Source organism: Tauraco erythrolophus, assembly GCF_009769465.1.
Source record: "Tauraco erythrolophus isolate bTauEry1 chromosome 30 unlocalized genomic scaffold, bTauEry1.pri scaffold_44_arrow_ctg1, whole genome shotgun sequence".
Taxonomy (NCBI): domain Eukaryota; kingdom Metazoa; phylum Chordata; class Aves; order Musophagiformes; family Musophagidae; genus Tauraco; species Tauraco erythrolophus.
The window spans coordinates 389,612-395,827 of record NW_028238561.1 but is presented as its reverse complement, the minus strand read 5'-3'; positions in this window follow the sequence as shown (position 1 = coordinate 395,827).

The window sequence follows — 6,216 nt, the reverse complement described above, 5'->3', positions numbered from 1 at the left end:
GGGCGCGGGGGGGGAGCGGGGCCGGGCGGGGCGGGAGCCGGGGCCGCGCTCGGCGCGTCCCCGCAGGAAGGGCCTGCGAAGCCGGGGACTTTCCTGGGCCGGCGGCCAGGCGGGGAGCGGCTGCTCGGCGAGCCCCGTGCCGGGGGGAGATGGATGGGGGGGGGGCGGGGGGGGAGGGGGCTGCCAGGCGTTTTCCCCCCTCCCCGGCTTTGATGGGTGGGGGGGTCCCTGGGGGGAGGATGCGCCCGGGGATGGGTCCCCGCTCCCACGGTGCTGCTCGCTCCCTTTCCGCCGGCCCCCCCCGCAGCGGGGCGGTGGGGCCGGGACCCCCCCCCCCCAAGTGCACGCAGCCTGGCACCGGTGCCTGTGGCTTTCCCGCTCCGCAGCGGGCATCCTTCTACTGGCCAAGTGGTCAACCAGCCCGTGACCTCCGAGCCCTTTGTGCCCAGCCCGGCGGTGGGCACGGGGGCTTCCTCCCCGCTCGCCCCCCCCTGCGGGGCAGGGGGACGAGGGTGAGCATTTTCGGGGTGTTCACCCCCCCCCTTCCTGCCCCGCTCCGGGGCTGGGTGGCTGCTCTGAAGACGGGGAGATGAAAAGAGCCGAAAGAGCCGCCCGCTCCTGCCGGATCGGGGTCTGGCCCCACCGACACGCTCACCTGCTTCTGGGAGAGACCCGGCCGGATTCTGATCCGGTTTATCTTGGTGCTGTGCTGGCGCTGAGCCCTGAGCAGACGGGGAGTTCCCTGCGCTTTACACCGGGCACGGGCTCGGGCACCGGCCCCGCTGCTCTCGCCCGGCCTGAGCGGCTTCGTTTCCCTGGGAGAAGGTGTAAAGCCTGTTGCCCCCCCCCCACACCCCCTCCAGGCCTTGGTGTAAGAACCGAGGTGGAGGGTTAAACCCCCCCCCCCCCAAAAAAAAAAAAGAAGAATTAAATATGATCTTCGCGGAGCCTCTGGGGACGGCTGTTGCTTAATCACAGCAATTCGGGATTGTGCTGGGACCGAGCCGGGCTCCGAGGCAGCCGGAGTCGGATGCGGTGGGTGCTCAGCCCGGCTTCTCCTGGGTATTTACGCCGTCTCTGTGCCTGGGAGGGCGAGCTCAGGATGAGACCGGCGGATTTAATTAGCAGGCGGCTTCATCGGAGCCGGCCATGCTCCTCGCCTGGCTGCGGGACCCCGGGGTGGTTGTTTTTAGGGGTTGCGGGTCGCTGGGTCCCATAGGCAGCCCCCGGCCCAGTGGCACAGCCCTGAGGACGGGCACAGGGGTGTGGGCACCGGCTGCCCATCCCCACGCTCCTTCTGGGCTCCATTCCGCCATTCCAACGCTCAAATGTGGTTTCTCGTTGTCATCGGCTCGCAGACAATGGGGCCAGAGGGGGCTTGGGGGAAGGCGGGGAGCCCATCACCCCGGCGTCGGGCAGGACCGAAGCAGCCCCAGCTCTTTGGACTGAGTTAATTTGAGGGTTTGGTTCTGTTTTCTGAGGGCCGGCACGGCTGGCAGAGGCTTTATGGCTTTATTGTCCAGCCAGGATGGTTGGGAGGGGACCTGGGAGAAAACCACAGGGGTCTTGGCTGCCCCCCCAGTGAGTGCCCGACCCTGTGGGCATCGTGGCACCGGGGCGGCTGGACCAGCTGCTGAAGCCGGACCCCACGCGAGGAATTTTTTTTTTCCCTTGTGCCCTCTGAAGGCGTTTGCTGCCTCAGGCTGAGCTCGGCCCCACCTCGAGCACCGTGGCCAGTGGGCGAAGGCGGTCGCTTCCCGACGGATGCTTTGCCAGGCTCCGAGACGCGGATAATGCCGTCTGCCCGCCGGAGCCTGGCAGGATTTAGTAGGGTTAAGTATTAGGTGCCTGGAGTGGATGGAGCAGAGCTATAATCCATCCAAAAGCGCAGTCGTGCGCTGCTGGTGGCCCTTTGGGGTAGGAAGTGGCTTTTTGGGGTGTCACCGCGGCGCCTCGGGGACGGAGCTGCCGTCGGTGCTCTCGGAGAACACGCCGAAATGAAAGCAACGGCCCAAAGCACCAACGCTGACCCCAGCTCCTCCTCGGCTCACCCCATCCCAGTGTCCTGCATCACTGCTCGGGACCACCGGAGGAGCAGTCTGGGACCACCGGTGGTCGCACCCTCCTGTGCCCAAGGGTGACCGTAGGTTGGTCGCTTTGCGCCGGCGTCCCACCGGACTGGAGCTGTGATTTGGGCAGCGGGAGGAGATCTGGCACAGGCAGCACCTCGCTGGGCAACGCTGTGCCCGTCCCACCTCCGCCTGGACCCAGCACCAAGAAACTTTGAGGCTGAAGCTGCTGCTCATCTTCCCGGGAAGCACCGAGCTGGGCACCGAGCCCTGGGAAGGGAGAGACCCCGGAACAGGGAAGCGGCCGGTGGGCATCGGGGTGGCGGTTAGGGTTAGGATCCCTTGGTGCAGGCACGTTTTGCAATGCAAATCCCTTTCTCTGTTGCATGGAATCCAGTTCTCATGCAAATCCCTGGATTTGGTATTTTTTTTTTGATTTTATTTTTTATTTTATTTTTCTTTCTCCCTTCTCCCTCTGGTTCTAGAGCGCGGCGCGGGCGCTTTGACCCGCGCGGAGGCAGTTAGCGCATCCCTGACTCCGTTGCCACTTCCATCATTCCCGGATGCTCAACGGGATCGAAACGCTGGGTGAAAGGGCTGGGGGTTGGCCCGGAGTGGCGCAGCAGGACTTCCTCGCCGGAGGAAACTCGGTGGGGACCGAGACGCTCCAGGGACTGGACGTTCCTGTGGATATTGTAACAATCCCGAGTGACGGTAATTGGAGGTGGCACTTTGGAAGGGATATTAAACCTTCTGCATCCAAGCTGACGCTGAGCAATTTGAGAGCAGAATGAGACCCCATGGGGGGAGTGGAATTAAGCCACTCGGGCTTCCCATGGGCCTTTCCCGCGTCCCTCTGAAGCGCCCGGTCGTGCCAACGGACCAAAAAGCTGGAAATTTGTGGATTCTTCCCAGTGATGGCATCTCCTGGGGCTTTCCCAGCCCGACCCGGGGGGATTCAGCTGGCGAAGGGAGCGGAGCAGCCCCTGGGTTGGGGGCCGTGCTGTGAAGGCTCAGCTCCGGGAGGATGCGTGGGGCTGGATACAGCCCAGGGAGAAGGGAAGGAAAATTGTGGGAGTTTGTGTTTCTGGAGGGGGTGCGCAAACGGGGGGAGGGCAGCGAGTCGCCGTGGTGGTCCCTCCCCAGCTCCTCCGTCGATGATGCACGGCCAGTGCTTGGGGCTTGAATAGCCATGGGGGGAAGAAACCTGCTTTGACCCCCCAGCTCCTGCCTGGGGAGTCCGTCATCCCCCTCCCCATCCAAGCAGGGACACCCATCACCCATGGGCACCCAGCTCCTGGTGCCGGCAGCCACATCGGGTATTTGGTGCGGCAGCGTGGGGCTCGGGGGGCCGGTGGGCGCCGGGGAAGCGCCTATTGTGCGAGGGCAGCAAGGCGTGTTTGTGTAGCCAAGCGAGCAAATGTGCCGGCCGCTCGGCTCGGCGGACCCGCGTGCCGGGGCCGGGAGGTGCCTCCCGTTCCCAGGCCGACTTCGGAGACGTGCCAGCGGCAGGGGGTCCCAAGGCCAATGGTCCCCAGTGTCGGTGAGCCGAGGGGGGGAACAGCCCAAAATTTCCGGTGTGAGGCAGGGCTGAGGCTCTGCGTTTGGTTTTCTGCCTGGCCATAAACAGTTATGGACTCCGGCTTGCGGTGTGCCTCAGTTTCCCCATCTGCGTCATGGGCAGAGCTGTGCTTTCAGCCCTCCCAGGCTTATTGGGAGGATAAACAGCAGTGAAGTCATGTGCCAGGAATCCAGGACCCCGGGATGCTCCCGGCCTCCTCCGTGACTCAGTTTCCCAGTCGCCGCGGTGCTCATCAGGAAAACGCCTGCCCAGATGTGACTGAATTTTCCTTCTGCTCGGCCCCGGCGGTGGGAAGCTGCCATCACCCCCCGCTCTCATCACCACGTTAGAGTGTCCTGGCTTAACGCTGGGATTTATTTAATGGATCTACATTTGCAGATGCTGGGAAAGAAAAGGGCACCGGTGCCATAAATCGCCGAGCTCTGGCACGGGAGCAGGCGGGCGCTCACCGACCCGCTCCGGTGCAAAGGCAGCTGCTTCCATCCCGACCCTCTCAGCCGGGACGGGAGTCGTTCGGCCGCCGATTTCTCCCTCTTCCCTTTGCTCAAAGCAGGATTTTCTCCAGCAAATGTCGGGGTCTGGCTCTGACGGGGTCCCGGCGCTGGATAAAGTGGGGAGGGTGCCACGCGGCGTGGGCTTGTGCCATCCCGGCCGAGGGCCACGCTGCCTCCTCAAAGGGATTCCCCTTGGAGCTGTTGGAAATAAGCTTTTTGCCTAGAAACAGTTGGATTTTTTTGCTTTTTTTGGAGCGTTTGAATGCGAAAGACAGTTTGTGTTTGAGGTTCCCGGGCTCAAAGGCAGGAGACACGGCGTTCCGGAGCGCCCCGAAGCCCCGGCCGAGCTCCCTCCGCTTTGAACCCCGCCGTGTGCTCCAGCATCATCCCGAGGAGCCGTCCAGTCTGGACTTGAAGATGTCGAGAGATGGCAAATCCTCTCCTCCCCTGGGGAATTTGTTCTGATGGTTAATCAACACGCTATTATAAAAAAAAAAAAAAAAAAAAAAAAACCAAAAACCAAAACGGTGAGTTTTCCTCCTTGTTTGCATGTGTCTGGCTTCTCGCTCCCGGCCCTCGGCGCTTGCTCGGCATCTCCGCCGGCTCGCTAAGGTGAAGCTGCTTCTCCTCCTGGAGACGAGATCTCCATTTCCAACCTCTGCCAGAGCACCTGGTGCTGCCAAACCGGCTTCCCCCGCTCCGCTGGGCAAACCATCCCGAAAAGAAAATCCTTTTCTTCACCGCCGGAGCGGCCAAGTTGCTCCATCAGCACCGGAGCGGCTGCGGGACGGGAGGATGAGGAGCTCCCGGCTCCAGCGACCTGCGGGATCACTGCTTGATCTACAAATCAACCTTGGAAAACTGCTGGGTTGGGGGTTATTCCCCCCACCCGCCTTTGCCGGGGAGAAAGTTTGGCCGGTTTGGTACGGGCGAGCCGGAGGGTCCCCGTCGGCCAGAGCCGGAGCCCTGGTCTGGATGCGGAGGTTGCCCGTGGCTCACCCGTGGATCGTGCCGGAGCGAAGCATCCCACGCAGCTGCCGTGCCCTGGGAAAGGGCCCCAGAGCCCTGTCGCCCGTAACCTCCGTCCCGTCACTGGTTTGGGATGGAAGGGCCGGGATTGCCGCAGCCATTCCCACGGCTCCTCGCTCGCTCCCCTCGGAAATACGTGCTGTGTTCTCCCTCTGGATCACCCTTCATCCCCCGGTTGTGGCTTTGCCTTTGGGAGCTGGGTGGCCCCGGGCTCCCCAGGCCACCGATGCAGTTGTTGGACCCCTTGACTCGTGGCCACGGGCTCGTGGTGGCCGAGGAGCGTTAAATCCACGGGTTGGAATCGCCGAAGTGCGTTGGAAAACCCCGTCTTGATTTTGACGGATAAATCGGCTTCGCCTCTCCGGGAGCTCCTGGCTGGAGCGGGGCGGCGTGGGAGCGGTGCTCAGCCGCGCTCCGGACCTCGGGGAGGGTCACATCCAGCCGCAGGCAGCCAGCACGGTGCCAGGGCACAGGACAGGGTGCCGGTGCGGCGTGGAGGTGATGCCAGGGCAGATTTTGGGCTTGTGACCTGCAGGACAAGGACTTCGGCGATGCCCGGTGTGCCCAGCCGCTCTCCCCCCAAAACACGTGGCTGCCGTGGCACACGCGTGGTCCGGGTCCCTCCGGGGCGGGGATGCCGTGAAGCATCCCGGCTGCCTTCCTCCTGATTTCTTTTCTCTCTCGCTTCCCCCAGCTTGCCCGTGGCCCCCTGGCACGGCTGCCCATCCCGTGAGCGGCCCCCCATGCGCAGCCCCTCGCCGGTACCCGCCAGCTGGATGCCGTCCCCGCCGGAGGCTCAGGATGCCCCGAGCGCCTCGGTGACCACCGGGACAGGGGCCAGCACCCGCCTGCACCCACCTCGCCCCGACCTCCCGCACCGTCCTGCTGGTGAGTCCTCCCCCTGGGTCTGTCCCCTGTCCCAGTATCAACCTCTTAATGGTTTTAATGGACCGAACTGGGGACAAACCAGTCCCCGGATGGAGGCAGCGGCTGAGGCTCCGGCATTGTTCCTGGCAGAAACTCGAGCCTGGCCACAAACAAA